This window comes from Mirounga leonina, unplaced genomic scaffold (assembly GCF_011800145.1).
Source record: "Mirounga leonina isolate KUSES-001 unplaced genomic scaffold, KU_Mleo_1.0 Mir_174, whole genome shotgun sequence".
Taxonomy (NCBI): domain Eukaryota; kingdom Metazoa; phylum Chordata; class Mammalia; order Carnivora; family Phocidae; genus Mirounga; species Mirounga leonina.
Window position 1 is genome coordinate 27973949 of NW_023270451.1, and position 18943 is coordinate 27992891.

An 18943-nucleotide genomic window follows, 5' to 3' on the forward strand; every position below is an offset into this window, starting at 1 on the left:
TTGAGTTCTGAATTGGGCTGTACTTATTCCAACCTCATAAAACTAGCAGGAAACTGAGAATTTAGAAAAGATGTAATTTACTTTTATCCCAGCACATTACAGATAGGTGATCATAGTCTATAGAAAATTCACATTAAAAAATGGATAGGTACCAGTTTGGGGTTTTTTCCTAAACCATTTTATTTCAATTCCACTATTATTATTGCAAAGGCTTATTTTTAGAAAACAAAGTAAAAGTGAACCTGTTCTCCAAGATTCATAACCTGTGATGACCAAATAAGGATTTATCTTACCAGTTAGAATGGTAAAACTCATCCTGATTTCACAAGAGCTAGTCTGGAATTGCAATCTTGAATGCAAACCACAGTGTTTTCTTTGAGAGATTTCAAACACCACATAATGACTGTTTTCAATGTTCTCATATTCAAATACTCAGGAGTATTTTTTCCTCCTTCTTGCCAGATTTTCCAAGCTTAAATAAATAAACATCATTTTGGGATTTTACTTCTCATCTAACATTTTGTTTTGTTTTCTTTTATACTACAGAGGACACAGGACACTAATTGGCCAGACCTAAAAAACTGAAGCTGTGGGTAAGCCAATTTTGATATTACATCAATGCCCTGGGCAAGAGTACAGACATGTTATAACCTTGCAGACCACATGTAAGTGAATGAATCAATGGCTTAACGTGGGACCCTAGACTATCAAGGAGTAGAGAAATTGTCATATCTTAACCCTTCCAGTATTCCAGAAGGAGAGGGAGTTCTACCTCGAAGATAATGAAGATAATGAAGGCATGTCAATGCCTTTCTCTTTCTCCTGTTCTGTCCAAAGCCTGGGAGGGGACCTACAGTGTTTTCACATGTTCATCTTTTTTCTAAATTTTGCAGAAGCAATATATATAAGATTCTTTTTCTTAAAGAGGAATCCAAAAATTATAAATTTCAGGTCCTACAAAACTTTGAGTCTGCCATGCTTACCCATCACCAAGACCACATCTTTCCATCTAAGTAGCCACATTGGGAGGTGATGAGTGGAACTGATTTTTTGTTACCCAAGGCGCACACATCTTTGAGGACAAAGCAGAAGATTCAGAGCCTGCTTTCATCAATTCATCATCCCTATGGCTAAGATCTTTATTTAGCAATGCTTATGGTTGAGGATTCCTACCACATCTAAAGGAAAAAACATCCTGTGAGGCACTAGGATGCGCAGGCTTCGTGGTTCCTTTTAGTTTTTCTGCTCTGCTTGCCACACATCCTTAAATGGCAGTCAGGCAAGGGGCTCCCAAGCATTTATCTGAGGATATATGACTCTCTTTATCCACGTGTCTGCAGCACCTGAGTCTGCATATGCCATTTAAAATTAAAAGGCCACAGCATTTCAGACCCAATCATAAGACTGCCAATTAAGGTATCATTTGTCTTTCCAAAAAATAAAAAATAAAAAATCATTTGGGGCTATTTTTCTTTTATCCCTAGGCCCTTATTTACTGTAAATTTCCAGCAGACAGTATGGACTACAGCTGCTCAGCCTGTTTGAAAACTATCCAGTGCAGATTCATTTGCAAATGGACACTAAATAAATACTTTTTGATGATATGTGATGATGTGGGAAAGATCTTCATTAAAGGTGTCTGATGGGGATCAATCTTTATGAAAACACTTCTGAGCCAGGGTGACTTTTTCAGAGTCATGACTGAACCACTTCAACAGCTACTAGGTATGGAAATCCCTACTATTTACGCCAGCTCCATGAATTATATAATGCCTCTGGAAACTGAATTCATTAATAGTGTCAGAAAATATGTTTTAAAGTCTGAGAAGAGCTAAAAATGATTTCTTCTCCTCTAACTGGGAAGCAGAACACTAATTTTATTCAAAGGAGAAATACTAGTTTTGTTTACCAATGCAAGTTCCTTAGCTTACACATCAAATTCTACTTTTGACTAGATCTATTCATTTGTTATTTTCAAAAATATATATATATTTCCAGTATTTTAAAACAAGCAAATGTATGCCAAGACTTAGAGTAATAAAATGACTTTAAAACAGTTGTCTTTGCCAGTCAGGTAATGCTTGTTTCTGTAAAAAATAATGCCAAGCACTTTTTTTTCTTCATTCTAGCTTGAGTTATTAGGCCTGAAGCTCCCAAACAATTTTTTTCTTTTTTGCCCTGACTGTGCTCTTTGGAGAAAGCTTGGATTTCATTTTGAGGTCATGCAGTGGAGGCAATATAATTTTATAAAATCAAAGGAGGGAAAACCTGAATCTCTGCCCTCTTTTGTCCTCTTTGTTTATATGGATAAGGGCAGAGGTCTGTCTGGGTAATTCTCTTTGCACTTTTCAGGGGAGTAGAGAAGAGGCTCTTCTCTCCTGATCTTCCCTTTAAGGATTCCTGGGCCCTGATAGCAGTTTAACTCTCTGTCCCATAGGCCCTACCATCAGAATTTTGATGTGCAAATTAAAGTCACACACTAGAAAAAATTAGCAAATCTGGCCACTAGTTGTTCATTGGTAAGCCTGATAATCAAAAATAGTAGATTTGTTGCCTACTATAACATAATATAAAAATAGGAAATTGTTTGGTCATCATAGCTCTACCTCATCTAAACCACAGTAAATTAATTTTAGTAATCAAAATGGAAAGAACACATAATCTAGATATCACATGTTGAGATGTGCACAAAGTGTGTAAAAGCTTTCACAAAAGCCAAGAAAGTTTTGTGAAAGCTGCAGGTGGTGAAATTATCCATCCCATCGAGGCTCTATTTTAATAAGTTCCTTTAAAGATATATTTTTATTATATCCTACAGCTATTTAAAAGGTGTTTTAATAAACACTTCTCTTTTATAGCTGCCAATCTTTTTCATCATCTCCCTATGTCTCACAGAAGTTATCAACATCAACACGCCATATCTTAAAAGTATTCATTAACGGGGGTAATTATTTGAGAGTTGGGCCTCTCTTTTCCACTTCATGTTCTTAATCAATGATTCCGCAGAGTTGCTTCACCATGTGGGGTTTTGTGCGCTGAGTTTTTTCCTCCATTTTGGGTCACACCAGGGCTGCTTCTGTGAAATTCAATTAGAACCTTATAATAGTTCTCTGTAAATTTCATTACTTCAAAAACAAACGGTAAGATCTTGAAACGAGCCTACAACTGCTGGAGAGAGTTTATTAACACTTTGTCAGAAAATGTGTTTTTTGTCTTAGGCAGATCAATCGAACCCACTTCAACTGGCAAGTCCCTTTGCTCTCAATGTGAAAAACACAGACTTGTCTCATCCCCTCAAAAAATGTTAAAACTACCCAGTTCCTCATAGCCATAACACTATTGGGGAAATTTTTCCCCTTTCAGTTCGGAAAAAAAAGCCACTTCTCACTTGGCATAACAATTATTTAGGGACCCTAAATGAGTTAGAAAAAAAAAAAAATCAGATTATTTTGGAGTAAAGAGCCCAGAGAGAAAGAAAATTCTGTAATTTTAACAAGATTTAAACCTTATTTGCCACACTTTTTAACAGAAAGCAAAGGGGAAGCCAGCTCAGCAAATTAACACAATTATGAGCTTATTTAAAAATGCACACACACAAGGGAAGCAAACTGATCGAAATTAGGTAATATCAGCACTTAAAACATACCGCTGTACTCAACAATCTGCCATTTAATTTTTTGTGATTATGTACAAATAGTAAATAACGGACAGTAATGTTTTTTTAAGAAATGGCTAGTTTTTAAGCTATAATTTTAAATAAACTGGGTAACAATAACACCAAGTAAAAGACAAAAAAAAAAATGAACAAAACGCACACATATACATAAAACATATTTTACCAATCTCCAACAAGATCTCTTATTGTCCTCAAACTCTCAGAAGCTACTTCCTTCTGAAATCACTGCAAATCCAACTATAGGTACTCAAAATAAAACATTAAAATTGAATGATAGCACCCTTAGGGTAGACAGAGTAATCTGATGGACAAGAAAAGGGGTTGATAAGGAAATCTGGCAATAATGTAAGGATTGTGAACTGAATACAGGGACATTCGGATAGTATTGGGGTGGAAAGAGCTACATAGCAGTGATAATTGAATAATTACTTTTATAGAATTAAGTGCATCATTTTGAACAGCCAGAGTTGCCTATGTGATTATTAGTATATATACTTCTGATACTCATTTATGAGCTTTGTTTCTGCTTTCCCTTCTTAAATTATAAGCTATTAAAGGACAGAAACAGAGTGTCTGTTTCCATTATAACTAACTCCTTTACTACACTTGGTTCAGCGCTCTTGAGATGTTCTATAAAGCACATTAAATTTGTTTGATGGACTAGCTGGCTTACCAGTATGACAATAATTTTGTCAGTATTTACACAGCAATGAAATCAGTAACAATCATGTCAATTTCTATTCACTGTTTGTATGGTCTCTACATCAAAAAGGTATCACTTTTACTAGCTGAAGCGTATTGCTTCTGCCTCGGGGTCATGCAAACAATAAACAATCACATAATAAATTTTCTTTAATACTTTCTTACAATAAATATTTACATAATGTTTTATGGTTTACAAAGTGCTTTGCTAGGATATTATCCCATTGACTCTTGCTTAAGCCCAGAATATTTCATTGGACTTTTGTTAATTTTTCTAGTAACTTCTGTTTAAAAAGAGACAACAGGCCCAAAATGGAGTCACTTACGCTAAGCCTTATGTCAGAAAAACCAAGACGTAATACCTAACCTAACTGCAGCTTCAGCTTCTCCCAGGAGCGTAACCTTTAACCAGTGAATCTGAAATTACATGGTCAGCATTACTGAGGAAAACTTCCCAATAGACCCTTTTTATCCCCTTTAGGAAGGGGACCTTACTTTAAACAATTCATTCTTTGCTAAAAACATTTCCTTTTCCATCCCCCTCCCTATCTTTAAAACCTTCCCTTTTCTACAGCTTTTTGGAACTCCTTCCTATTTGCTAAATGGGATGCTGCCCATGAATCTTAGAATAAAGCCAATTTGATCTTTAAATTTACTCAGTCAAATTTTGTTAACACTTTCTTGTCTGTATCCAACCTACTTTAACCTTCAAGTGGCAAGGAATTTGAAAAAACAACAACAACACAAACACTCACAAATGTCTACAATCACTGAATTATCATTCACATTTTAGTTCCATCAGTTAATTTGTAGGTTGTCAGCTAAATTTAACTCCCTGACCATGTGTACCAATTTGGTAAATAAAATTCAGTAAGAATTATCATCACAACTAAAAATATACATCTAAACGATCAGATGAAATAAGTGTAATGTCTTTGGTAAATCTCTACTTTTTTACTGGTTTTCATTTATAATTAGCCTTTTGACAAAGTAATTGGATTATTTTTAAAAGGTAGGGTTCTTCTGTTATATTTATATTTTTGACATAAAGTCCCTTTTCTCATCATAAGAAAACTAATAAGCACTTTAGGAAATTAGACACTAAACCACACTTTTGGATAATGCATCATAACTGAGGTTCAAATATTAGAATTTGAGCTGTCCATTACCAAAAACTTTAATAGGCCATTGACTCCTGCATTTGCCCTTCTAATGTCCCTCCTTCCAAATTTTGCTAACCTTAAAGCAGTTATGTTGGCATGTAGGACCCCAAATTTCAATCTCATTTGTCTGCCCTCTGAGACCATTGATCTCATGGCACTATTAAAATTCACTCACCACAAGTCCATTCCTTTAGGGTTAATCTGATAAACTAATCTGAATTAAGGTGCTACTATGAAATAGTGTATTTGCATTTGAATAAGAACTTTCTAGAGAGCTGAGAATTCCAATGCAATGAAAGGACTTCAGTGATGGTTACTTCAAATGCACATCTGTAATTGTGTGGAAAACTTGAGGGAATCATACTCATACTACACTGTAATTTATTCACCTACTCTGCTTCCTCACAGGCTGGTTCTGACTACAGATCCAAATATGTATGTCACCTGTCCATTAAAATAAATAAACTACGGGTCCTGCTCTCAGGGAGTTTACATTCCAAATCGGTAGTTCTCAATTGATAAGAATTACCTGGGGCCCCAGTCTGGGGCAAATATCCTGAGTAATCTGAGCTACGTTTGGACAATTTTGTTCCAACCAAGAAAGGAATTATCCTTTCCACACACATAATATCTGATATATACACACATGATGCGGAGGAAATACCAAGGAAAAAAAAATATCACTCTGCCTGAGGACATTGAAGAAAGCAGAGGGAGACTTTGAATTTCATTTTGAATGGTAAAATTCCCTTTTTGGGCTGAGGAAACAGTATAAGTAAGGGCATGGAGATGGGGACATGCATAGCACACTGGAGGAACCCAGAGTAAATGGGGCAGGGGTGAGAGTTTCAATGGTCTGAGGTGCATAAATGAACAATTTTTTCTTTCCTCTTCGGTTGTAAGTTCTTAATGACTTGATGAGTTTACAGTCCAAATGGAATATGGGAGATAAATACAAAGGCTTACAAACTGAAACTCATATAATACAAAAAGAAAAAGTTGAAATCTAGTCAGTTAAAGCTCTATGAAAGCAAGAAGAACATGTCAAACCAATTATCATAAAACTGAAAATCAGTCTCAGCAATACAATTGGAATAAGCATTGATGGCCCTTGCAGATTCATATTCTTAATTATTTCAAAGAATTTTGCTATGACCACCTAAAGCTAAAAATACTGAGGGAAGATCAGGATCACTGAAAAGCCACATATGCTTAGAATAAGGGCAGACAAATGAAATGAGAGTGAGAGGGAAACTATCCAGCTCTCTTTTACCCTTTTCATATAGGAAGGGAGTCAGAAGTAACCATAACCCAATAGCATCATTCTATGATCCTGAGAAATTAGGCAGAAGCCATCCTGACAATGGGAAGCAGACTGGTTTAAAGGGAAGGTCAGCAGTGTTTACTCAGCTATCTTTGGGGGATGCCAACATAAAGCTAACAGTATCCCTTGAGAGTCTTCTGAGACGAACTCTACTGGTTCACCATAAAGTGGTGTGAAAGAAGACACCACACCCAGGGTTTATACATCTTATATAACATTGATTTTAATGACAGGGTGAAATGAAACATTAGTATATAAGATAGTTTCAACCAATCAAAAAGCCTACTTATTTGCGGTCCTGGGGTTCAAGTCTCTTGAGACAAGGTTCTTTGCAGAGCCATCCTTAACAAGCTAGTCATTTTCCTCAACAAGATTCTTCCTTCCTGCAACACTCCCTCTCTTAGCTTCTATGTCACTGTGTTCTTCTAAATTGCTTCCTACCTCAACTGGCCCTTCCTGCAGAATTCCTCTATAAAATTTCTAAATGTTGTCATGTAGTCCTAATATTTCAGCCCTCTTCTCTTTCTTTCCTTAACTATAGCCTCTGTTCTCCTCAGTGAGTCTCAAGTGTAGTCCTGAGGCCAGCAGTCATAGCATTAGCTGAGGAAATTAGCAATGAAAATTATTGAACCCCATTGAAATGCTATTGAACCAGAAACTACTTGGATAGGGCCAACAATTTGCATTTTAATAAAATAGCCCTGTATATGATTCTGATGTACACTAACATTGAGAACCACATCCACAGGCTACCTCATCGATATCACTGTATGAATATGACTCCTAAATGTATATCTGTCACCTGATCCCTCCCTTGGACTCCAGATGGTAACATCCAACTGCTAGCTTGACAGATCCACTTAATTGTCTACCAAGCATCTCAAGCTTAATATCATCTAAATAGAAGATTATTGACTTCTCCCAATTTTGTCCTCCCTCTTTCTCAGGAAATGACACTATGTTTATTCAGCTGCTCAAGCTAAAAACTTAGAATTCATCTTTGATTCCTCCCTTTCACGCAATCCCTCATCAAATCCATCAGCAAGTCCTGCTAACTCAGCATACAAACCATTGTCACATCAAATTATTTCCATCTCTTCCTCTTTACACTACTACCTTAGTCTAAGGTGCTATGCAAGGAGACAGGATGAGCAAGAGTCAGAGAAGGAAATTAGAAAACAGAGATTTTAAGATTTTAAGGAATCAGGGGCAATGAAATATCATAAAAATCAGAGAAGAATCTCAGGTAAGAAGTAATAATCTGTATAAATCTCTAGAAATGTCAAAGAAAGAAAAGACTGAGAAAAGTAATTAATGATGCCTAAGAGGTCAAGGTAGAACTTAAAAGATTATCTAGACTGAAGACATGCATAGAAAAATATTTTGAGGAAGAAAGGGGAGAAAATAAGAGCTGGCTTTGACCTTCTCAAAAAGTCAGTACTAAGGACATCTGCTAAGGATAACAAATGACTGAAGATTTGAGGAAGGAAGCAAAGACTTGACCAGTCACCGTAAACAACTACAAAACAACATAAGAAACAGAAATGAATAATATAAATTTGCATTCTGGACAACCTGACCGTCTCTGCCTAGAAATGCGTCAAACAGAATATTTAGGGTGGTTCTCCTCATGGTAGAGCTTCAGATGATTTAAACATTGATATGGATCATCACATGAATTATTTTAGTCACAGCATTTGGTATCAACCATGAAGGAAATGAAGCATACGACTTGTTACCATGCAAAGTTTATATCAGAAAATTATGCCACAAGAATAATCCTAGCATTTCTAATTACATGAGACTTTTTTACTTCCTTGGTACCTATTTACAGTGTTGTTTGAAAAAGACACCAATTGCAGCATCAAAGCACATCAGAAAGATATTTCTGGCTAAAATTAAAAAACATAAGAGAAAACTCCCTGAAAAGAAAAGATGAACCTCAGCACAAAACTAGAGGAATAAGCTGACCCAATGCAAAGATAAATCCGCATTACGGTATACAAAATAATAATAGAATTTTACTTCATACTTAAAGATTATTTGACTTATTGAACCTGCAGTGGCAAAAAATAACTGTTCCTTTTTTTAAGTTAAAACTGTTTTTCTATTTATTAATTTAACTAATAACTTCAATTGAATTACTTCTATGGGCCTAGCCCTATGCTATGTGTCCAGGCCACGGAGCTGGCATCTATACCCAAACAGAATATCACATGTTGAAAGGCAGCCAGAATCAGCACAACCAGAGAGCACTGCAGGCATCACTTTGGAAACCAAAGAAAGGGCAGCTCCACTGGACTAAAGGAGTCAGAGAAGGCTAAAAGCTGATTCTTGAAGACTATGTATGTTTTCAAGATGAAAGGAGGGGATATTCTGAACCTTTTTCCTCACATACCTTGAATTCCCTATGTAAATACTATAGAAAGTGTGCTCTGTGGACTGGGGCCAATCCACAAATTATTTCTGATCCAAGATGAAGTAAGTACAGAAATTAAGAGTAAGCATTTGGAAGTTTTTATACCAACTTGACAAAGTAATTCCAAGTCTGTTAAATCTAGTAATAAAAATTTATGGTTTGTATTTTGTATTTATTTATTTTTATCTCATTGTGCTACTAATTCATTTTTTGTTTTTAAAAAGTCTGTGATTGATTGGAATTTAAAAAAAAAACCTGAGCTGAAAATATGTCTACATGAAATCCTGCAAATGAATTCAATTATTCATAATTGCCAAAACTTGAAAGTAACCAAGATGTCCTTCAGTAGGTGAATGGATATATAAATTGTGGGATATCCAAAACTATTATTCAGTGCTAAAAAGAAATGAACTACTAAGCCATGGAAAGACATGGCGGAGCCTTAAATGCATATTACTAAGTGAAAGAAGTCAACCTAAAAAGACTACATATTGTGTGATTCCAACTCTATGACCTTCGGGAAAATAAAAATTGGAGACAATGAAAGCATCAGTTGTTGCCAGGAATTAGGGGGGAGAGAGGGATGAACAGGAGGAGCACAGAGGATTTTTAGGGCAGTGAAACTATTTTGTATGATACTATAATGGTGGACACATGTCATTATGTTTATGAAAACCCATAGAATCTGTACCCTAACATAAACTACGAATGATGTGTCAACATAAGTTCATCAATTGTAACAAATATACCACTTCGGTGCAGGATGTTGATGGTGGGCAAGGGTGTGCATCTATGAGGATGAGAAGTGTATGCAAAATCTCTGTACTTTCCATTAAATATTGCTGTGAACCTAAAACTGCTCTAAAAAATAGTCTAGTATTAAAAAAATGGTCCTTTACCACAAATGGTTAGAGAGACACTGCTCTATTTTCATTATGCTTCAACCCTAAATTCTACCAGCTCCTCTGACTATAGGAAACATCATGGTAACTCCTTGTAGGAGCTAAGAAAGATGAGAGGGTGGGAGTGATTATTCACTGCATGCCACAAAGCTTCTTGTAAAAATTGATATTAGTAAATTTCAAACATTTTAGAAATATAGAAGGTAAGATGTGAAAGCCCATCATAACCTCAGGACCCAGAGACAACAAAAATCATCAATATAATGAATACTACTTTGCTGTTTTATCTTTGTGGGATAGTCTTATCTATACTGAGTTGCAACTTTCTTTTATAGTTTACTTCATCTTATACATTTTCCCATGCAAAAAGATAACAGAAAAGTAATAACTTTAAAGTGGTAACATTTATTGTCTACTATGTGCCAGACCGTGATCTAAAAATTTTATAATATATTATTAATTTGCTTCTCATGAAACCCTATGACATATATACCATTATTATGCCCATTATGCAGATGAGAAAACTGAGACACAGAGACATAATCTAATTCAAGTTCACACTGCTACTAAGTGGCAGATCCCAGAAACTGAAATCTGTATAGTTCTACTTTACTCTTTGTAATGACTACTTAGCATTCCTACTTTTTAAATTTAGTGATTTCTATTTAAATTTGAATTATTTCACTTTATGATTATAAATAATGCTGCAACATCCTGTACATATCACTTTATTCACTTATATTAGTGTTTCTACACAATAAATTCCTAGATGTGGGAAGTTTGGTCAAAGGGTTTAATACATTTCAATTATGACTCATGTTGGCAAATTGTCCTCCAAAATGCTAGTATCAATTGACACACTGATCATGTATTAGAGTTCTCAGTTATTTATCTTTTGCAAACACCATATATTATCATTTAAAAATTCTTTGTCAACCTGAGACTCAAAACTATCTTACCATTGTTATAGAATTCTTAAAGCTGCATTGTAAAGATGTGACATTTCTGGAGATGATTGCACATGGCATCTGGACTTAAGAGTCAAATTCCTCTTACTTACTCCCTTTTCTCTCTGCTCGAGAAAAGAAGGGACAGACGCAGACCTTCCCGAGAAGCCCTGGCATTAACTATAACCCACAGGGTTTGGCCAAAGCTTTGGATCAGCTTTTAGAAGGTACTAATTCAACTGTCATCCAACTTGGCTGCAGTCAACCACCTCTCAGTCATTCATGACAAGGCATGAGGCTCTAGTTTGATAACTTTGCTAAGGACTGCACAGGGAAGAAAAAAATCATACAAGACTGTATTGCCAAGCAGTATTCAATGCTTTTCCTCTTCACTGTCCTCCCCCTTGAGTCCACCAAATACTCATTTGCGAGACATTTCTCCCCTTGAGCTGCTATTTGCCCTTTAAATGGCATCTTAGCATTTAAGGACCTCTAGCAGTCTTCCTTCCCTTCTTCCTTTGGCTGACACTTTTTCTGGAAGTTTGTGAAAAGCATTGACATTCATGAAGTCTAAGGTCTTCTGGTGGTACCAAATGTAACAGGAATGGAAGCATGATTAGTGCTGTGCGACATTATGTCTCTTTAGCATGGTTTGGCTCAGGTTATAGAACCTGGGCAGCTGTAACACAGACAGAGGCTGTGGCCATTTCCCTTCTATTTTATGATCATCCTGTTTCATTACTTTGAGCTTTCACTACATCCTGGCGTAGCAGTCTGTAGCAGCAGGCTAGAGAGATAAGGCCTTCAGGTAATAAATAAAGTAGAAGCTTAAAACCAATAGAAAGGGAATGTGGAAATTGTGATGACAAGGCCATATGTTTAGCCTTGGATATGTGCTCTAAGAGTAGTTGGGAGCCTTTTTACCCTCTTGTAAGAAAACTTCACATTTACATCTGTCTATCATCCAAACATTCATAAAACCATGTCTCACATCCAGGCAAAGAAACTGTTTGACAGCCCCCATTTCTCATTCTAGAGGGTTAAGTACAAACAACAGGATAGTGCAAATGGCTTCCAGTCAGATACCATTCAGTAGAATTCTGGGTTTTACTGAAGAAAGGAATTAGAAAAATATCAATTTACTGCTGATCAGCCACAAATAGGATCACCCTTTCTATTTACCTTAGATCCCAAAATGTGTAGAAAACAGAGTTCTGCAAAGGGATGGCACGAAGAAAAGAGGGTAAATTAAAACACATTTGCATATGAAATTAATTGAACAATATGACCAACTGATAAATAAATAGAGGATGGGAAGAAATCCTTGCTAGCACTCATCAGGTTACCTACAACACATACTAGCTTGCATAACAATTGAAAAACAACCCCCATAATATATGGTGCCTCATTTTACTTTTTATTAAAGCCCTCAACTTTAAATATGGATCTGAATTCCACTGTTAAGGAAGCATATTCCAATGACTGTTTGGGAAACCAGACAATAATTAAAGAAATTTTAAATATCTTTCCTATTCACAGAGGAAAATATTTCCAATACAGATTTAATAATATTTAGGATTTTTGCCTTGTGTAGCTCAATTATTTTTAGGTTTGGGGGTGTTTGTTTGTTTTTCCTGATCACCTCAAATTCTGCTTTTTTGTATGATCAAGAAAGAATCAAACCGAGGTTGGACAAAAAGCTACAGATGAGTGGCCTGGGAGGCATAAGATATATTTACTAAAGCACAAAGGCTCCCCCTTGTGATGTGTTATGGGTGACTGAGGCGGCCAGCCAGGAGGCAGCAGGGACTAATGCTGGCTGTCAGGTGTGCATCTGAAATGCCAGTATTACTGTATCTTATTATTGGCTTTTAATTGATTCAGATCTCCTCCCCTCTAACTATAGAACTCAAGTAGTCTAAGTAAAAATTATTAAAAATAGCTGCAAGCACTTTTTAGAAGGCACAATAAATTCCAAATTGATTAAAGATTTAAATGTAATAAAGTATCTAGTGAAATTTTGATGAATAATTTTATGATCTTTGACTGAGAAGAATGTTCTAAACAGGACATCGAAGTCACTAGCCATAAAAAAAGAAGCCTCTAAATTTGATACATAAAATTCCTAAACTTCACCTAACTAAATTTCTTAAACTAAAATTAAAAGAAAACTAAGAAAAATATTTGCAGTATACAACAGACTGGTAGTTAATACACTAATTAAAAAATGAGCTCTTATAACAGTTTTAAGAAAGAGACAAATATGTTGTTATGCCTAATAAACACACTAAAATATACCCAACTACACTAGCAAGTAAATAAATAAATAAATTTTTAAAAATAAAAAGAAATAAGATAGTTTTTTTTTCCCATTTACCTACCATCTTAGCCCAGATTTAAAAGGATGGTAATACTCAATGCTGAGTTTGCAGAAATAGAAACTTTAATACACAGATAGATGTGTATACAAGATTTCCAGGTGGTAATCTGGTAAGATATATAAAAGATTGAAATTCACATATTCTTTTCTTTTTTAAAGATTTTATTTATTTATTTGAGACAGAGAGAATGAGAGACAGAGAGCATGAGAGGGAGGAGGGTCAGAGGGAGAAGCAGACTCCCTGCCGAGCAGGGAGCCCAATGCAGGACTCGATCCAGGGACTCCAGGATCATGACCTGAGCTGAAGGCAGTCGCTTAACCAACTGAGCCACCCAGGCGCCCTGAAATTCACATATTCTTACCAGAAATCTAATCTCTACAAGTTTATCAAACAGAAATTCTTGCATCAATAAGCAATAAATATCCAAAGCATTGCCTATTATAATGAGGTATTGCAAACAATATTAAGTATCTGTTGTTTCAGATTTGATAAATAAGTTGATTCATTTTACAAAAGAATAATATGCAACTGTTAAAAATGCTATGTTCATGCTGTATGATTTCATTAAATATCCAGGATAAAAGTCTTAAATGAGAAAGCAACTATTACATAGTCCTATTTTCTATATTTTTATATGCATCTTAAATTTCTAGGATTTTGTAGTTTACATGTCAAAAGTGGTTATCCTGGGGGAAAGACTGGAGGGAGTTTGTAGAGGGAGAGTGGATAGTGAGTTTCACTTCTTGATAGCTTCCTCTGTTTTCTGAGTGGTATACAATAGATAAAACTTTTATAATAAAAATTATTTTTTCTTAAAAATGTAGAGTAGTAAAACCCTCATTTCAGACTTTTTTTCTCCATCCCAACTGCTTTTTAGACTTCAGATATGAACTGGAAACAGCTAAAGACATCAACAGGAGATTTGTAATCTATGTGTTGACTATTCTTAACTCTGAAAAAAGTTTACTCTAGCAGTTGATTCTGAATATAGATAACTAAACCTAAAACAAAACTTTTAGAATGGATTAAATTTCTGCAATTATTTCCTCCAAACATCCCGTTTCATAGGTTAAAAAAAAAAAATCAGACTTGGAAGATATAATGCCTTTCCCAAGTCACAGAGCAATAGGCAGCAAGCCAGAATGAAAATTCAGATACACTTTCTCATCAACCTCTTGTTTGGGTACAAATCTCACTTTCATGACTTTTATTGTGAAGGAGTATAGAAAGAGAATTTAAGATAGTTCTCATAGCATACTTGGGTTCCCTTGAATAATGACATTAATGATACTGCACTTCTGCCTTATTAAGGAGGACATACCCAAACTACTCTGATCCAAATGTGCCATTAGTCACAACAATCACAATGATGATGATAATGATGATGATGATACTATGACTGAGCCATTGCAGTGTTCAAGCCAAGTATTAAATGCTTTATATTCATTATCTTATTTAATTCCCACTACTCAGAAACACAGTTTTCTGTATTTTCTTGAGGAAACCAAGGTTTAGAAGACTGACTTGCCCAATATCAGGGCTGATATAATATTCTTTTTTTTTTCTTTTTAAGGAGGCTCCACGCCCAGCTGTGAAGCCCAAAGCAGGGGTTGAACTCACGACCGTGAGATCAAGACCTGAGCTGAGATCAAGAGTCAGATGCTTAACCAACTAAGCCACCCAGGCACCCTGAGCTGGTATAACATTCTAGCATCTCTTAGATATATATAACTCCAAAATTAAAAAATAAAGGACTTTTCATTGTCACCTTAAATTGCCTCATAAAGATGGCCAAAGACTCAAGACACACCACATGTCTTCCTGATAGGTTAGAACTAAGCACCATTCCCATAAGGCCCAGCGTTTTATAATGTATTATCTGCCAAGCTGCAATATATTTTCATGCCTTCTTTAAAAATGGTCTCATAAATAATGTGTTAATCAATAGTCAACCTCTACATTACACCTAGAAGCACTGACCCATACATACTCATCAGAAGACAGCATCTTTCCACTAAACTGTTTTCAGACAACTTAAGAGAAAGTGGTGAGAATACCAATAAATCACTATATAGTACACATCCAATTATATTTGGATACTGTTTTAAAATAGGTAATAGATGTAAATCTTTAGTAGATCTGACTTCACTAAATTTTGTTATAAATCTTTCTTCCTCATTCATTTACTATTTTTGTTATATTCTTCTCACATGTTTCCTTATTACATTCTTTTAATTTCCCCTTCAACCACTCTGTTTATATTTGTTTGCTGAAGTGTTAAACTTTTATTATTTCTCCATCATTCATACTCTAGGCCCCATGTACCATTCCCTCACTTCATTCCTTCTCAAGAAGTATCCCTGGGGGGGTGCCTGGGTGGCTGGGTCATTAAGCGTCTGCCTTCAGCTCAGGTCATGATCCCAGGGTCCTAGGATCGAGCCCCGCATCAGGCTCCCTGCTCCGCAGGAAGCCTGCTTCTCCCTCTCCCACTCCCCCTGCTTGTGTTCCCTTTCTCTCTGTGTCTTTCTCTGTGAAATAAATAAATAAAATCTTAAAAAAAAAAAAAAAGAAGTATCCCTGGAACATGGCAAGAAATAGCAGCAAAGGAAAGCAAGAAAAAAGAACCACTATAGAAATACTAAATAGGCTAGAATAGGGATTTGGCCCAGTGAATCAACTAGTTCTAGAGAGAAGGTAGAGAGCATGAGGCCAAGTCATCCCTCCTTCTCTTCAAGTTAAGATGTGAAAAGACTCCTCCTCTACCAAACTCTAGCGAGACCCCTCTGAACTCTCTTCTCAACGAGGCCACAACCTTGACCTATAAAGACTTGAACAAACGCTAACATAGTTTCTAATAGCTCAAGCCCACTTCCCTAGGATGACCTAGCCCCGCTTAAAGTGCCTGCCTAAGAAAATTCAGTTTCCAAATGAATTTACTGTTTGTTCCAACCAACATCTGAAGATGTATCTGAGTCTCTGGGAGCCTCCCTTCGATAAGTGCCAGTTAGCAAACCCAAATGAATTTCACATGGATCAACCTACACTTCTCACTTTTTGTAATTTTTCACCTCCCTGAATCAACTGAACCCCCACTCAACCCCCTCCCTATTTCCCCATTCTCCCTTTAAAATACCCAGTCATCTCTGGACAAACCCAAAATGAGTTCAGATCACGCTGGACTCTTTTTCTTATTGTAATAGGTAGTATTGCTGATTAAAATCTGTCCTTACTACTTTAACTATATGTCAGGCTTTGTTTATCCTTGACAGATGAAAGCATCACAGTGTCAGAGATATTTGGAAAAAAAAAAAAAAAAAACCTGGAAAGAACCTGGAGGCACTTCTTATGTGTGGACAAGAATCTCCTTCAATTTTCTGAAAGCTCTTTTCCTTTTGGACATTTTCCCTGGAGAATATGGTGAGTGGGACTCAGAGGAGAGGGAGTGTAGGGTGTCACTTGACTAGGGCTTGCTTTACACTCAAGGGAAAATGAAGCAGAGAAGGCTTTCAAATTTCCCTTAAGTCTCTGTCAATCAATTCACCAGGATAAAAAATGAGAAAGGAATTTTAGCTACTAAACAATAAATGTTATCCACTTGCCCTTAATCAAGGGTTAACCCCCAGGAGAAAGTTATTATACGTTATAGACCTTCATCGATGGTGCAAACAAAATGGAACCAAGTAGGAGGACATGACCAGTGGGAGTGAGAAGTGGCTGTGAATCTAATATAATCAGCAATGGGGGAGTGGAGGGGGAATTCCTGAGGCCGAGTGTAGGAAAGAAAGAATAATAGTGAAGTGTGATAAAGTATAAAGGACTCAAACCCACCTTCTGGCCCTGAGTAGTTGTGTGTTTGTGAATGATCTTGGATATTTTACTAACATTCTCTGAACTTGAATAATTTTCCTTATATAAAGGAGGTAATAATCCCTGCCTGGCAAAATAATACACAAAATCTGTAAAATGCTTAGCCCGGGGCCTGGCACATAGGGGAATAATCAGTTACAGAGTGAGACTTCCCTGCTGCTCTGTAACTGCCAACTTGAATGTGGGGTTGTCAGATTTAGCAAATAAAAATACAGGATGCCCTGTTAAATTTCAATTTCAGATAAGGTGTAAATTCTTCAGCATAAGTATGCCCTGTGCAATATTTGCCCCTTATTTATCAAAATTCAAATCTAACTGCACATCCTGTATTTTATCTGGCAATGATACAGATTGCATTCAAAACTAGAGTTAAACAGGTCATGAGTATCCCACCTTTGTAAAAAACAAAAACAAAAACCTACAAGCAACTGAAAGCCAAAGGTCCTGTCTAGATCTCAAGAGGACCTGAGCCAAAGTGGCTATACGACTCCCAGTCATCTCTCACATTCCATATCCACTTCCACCCCCAACCTAGAGAGTTGAGGAAATGGTTGGAGAGATATTTTTTGGAAAAAGGAATTGTCACCTAGGAAAAGAGCAATTTTCACCACTACCCCCAAATCAATCCGTCTCCTTTCCTGGGTTGGATGAAATGGTTATGCACCTGAGTTTATGGCACAGCCTCTGGACCTATGAGATAGCAGAGCTTTCCCTTATGCTGAAGATGCTTAATTTTCCCGTGAGTCAAGTCAGTAGTTCAGAAGGTGTGGGAGAGCCCCAGCAGGAGGATTTGAAAGGGTCTAAAGAGTAAAAGAGCCGGCTGTCTTGCATTCAGCTTGCAACACATTCAGCGCAGTGATGAGGCTCTAGTGCGCCTTCCAAAGCATTCACAAGTGGATCTCACATGAGGGACAATACTCAGATGCCCATTATGCAGACAGCAATGATGGCCAGTTAATGTTAACCAGAGAAGCCTCAATAGTCAAGAGAGAACGACATTACTTCTAGGTAAGTGAAAAGACTGCGCTCTTCTCTAACTGCTCCTCCTCAACACACCAGACAGAAGCAGGAAACAGAAGGGAAGGAAGGAAAGAGCAGACCACAGCTCTATGCCTCATCAAGTCTAGGGTAATGAATCCTTACAAGTTCTGGGAAATGAAAATGAAGCCTAAATGAGATACAAGACACAACTTTAAATTGAATTTGACTGGGTTAAATTTTTCTAATAACTGAGAGAAACCAGAAATCCTGGGATCCACCCAAAGTGATGTGAAAGATGACAAGGAAGAAGAAATCTAGCCAATCAGGTTTGAAATAGTAATTGAAGAAGAATCAAATTATTTCATGTTTGGACCCCCTCTAAGTTCAGCATTTCCCAGCTGGCACTTAGTAGGTATGCCCAGAGTCAGTACAGTTAAGTCACATTCCACATGGGAGCTTCAGTCTAAGAGCTCAGCTGCAGGAACAAGGCTCTGAAGTGTAGGCTGCTCAGGTGGATGAAGTGAAGGTAGAGTCCAATTGATAAACAAGGGTATCAGACTTAAATGAAAATGGCTAGGCGG